A 1147-nucleotide genomic window follows, 5' to 3' on the forward strand; every position below is an offset into this window, starting at 1 on the left:
TATTTCCGAACAAGATTATGCCAAAGAATTTGGGAAGTACCTATTAAAAATGAAAAAAAAAAGAATTAAAATTTCTCTTTCGAGCTCAACCTCGAAGGCAATCACTCCATCAAAAACGTATTTTGGGCCGATGTAAGATGTAGGGGCTGCATTCGAGTATTTTGAAGACGTTGTTTCATTCGACACTACTTACAACACAAACAGCTATTCGGTTTACGAAATTAAGTCTTAGGTTCACACAGGCAACACATTTCGATTCATAACTTTTTCCAGTGTCCATTTTTACAAGTACAATATGGTTTTTGGTTCTTTTGTGGGTGTCAATCACCACGATCAGTCAACACTTCTCGGATGCGCTCTAATGAAAAATGAGGACATCCAATAATTCAAATGGCTATTTGAGTGTTGGCTCCGTTTCATGGGAGGGAAGACACCAAAAGGCATTCTTACCGACCAATGCGCATCGATGCAAAGGGCCATCGAGATGTGCATGCCAACAACAATTCACCGGTGGTGCATCTGGTACATCATGAAGAAGATCCCAAACAAACTAAACAACTACAAGCGACACGAAGAAATCGAACAAGAGATGATCCACGTTGTTTAGAACTCGTTAACAAAAGACGTAATCGACAGAAACTGGTTCGTCATAAAGTTTGGCGTCAGAAGCAATAAGTGGCTCTCAGTTAACCGACGTTTTTAATTCAAATTATTTTGATGCTGTTACTTTTTTTTTGTTAAAACGTGCATAGCTTTTGGTTTATCCGAGCTCATGTTTTCGGTTCTACAAAGCTATATGAAGATCACCATTTATGGATTCCAGTTTACCTGGATCACCACTTTTGGGTCGGGATGATAAGCACACAAAGGAGCGAGAGCATGCACGCATTTTTCAACAAGTTCATGTCACGGAACAGCTCCTTGATTCAATTTGTGAAGCAATATGATAATTGCCTAGCAAGCAGAGAGCAAAGAGAGAGAGAGAATTTGATGCTGAAGATTTTCACACCGTGATACCATGCGCAACAAAATCAGCAATAGAGGCTCAATTTCAACACTTGTATACTCACGAAAAGTTCAGGGAAGTTCAAGCACAATTCAGAGAAAAGGTGAACTGCATCACAAAATCAATGCATTCCACCCTAGG

Source organism: Arachis hypogaea, chromosome 15 (assembly GCF_003086295.3).
Source record: "Arachis hypogaea cultivar Tifrunner chromosome 15, arahy.Tifrunner.gnm2.J5K5, whole genome shotgun sequence".
Lineage (NCBI taxonomy): Eukaryota > Viridiplantae > Streptophyta > Magnoliopsida > Fabales > Fabaceae > Arachis > Arachis hypogaea.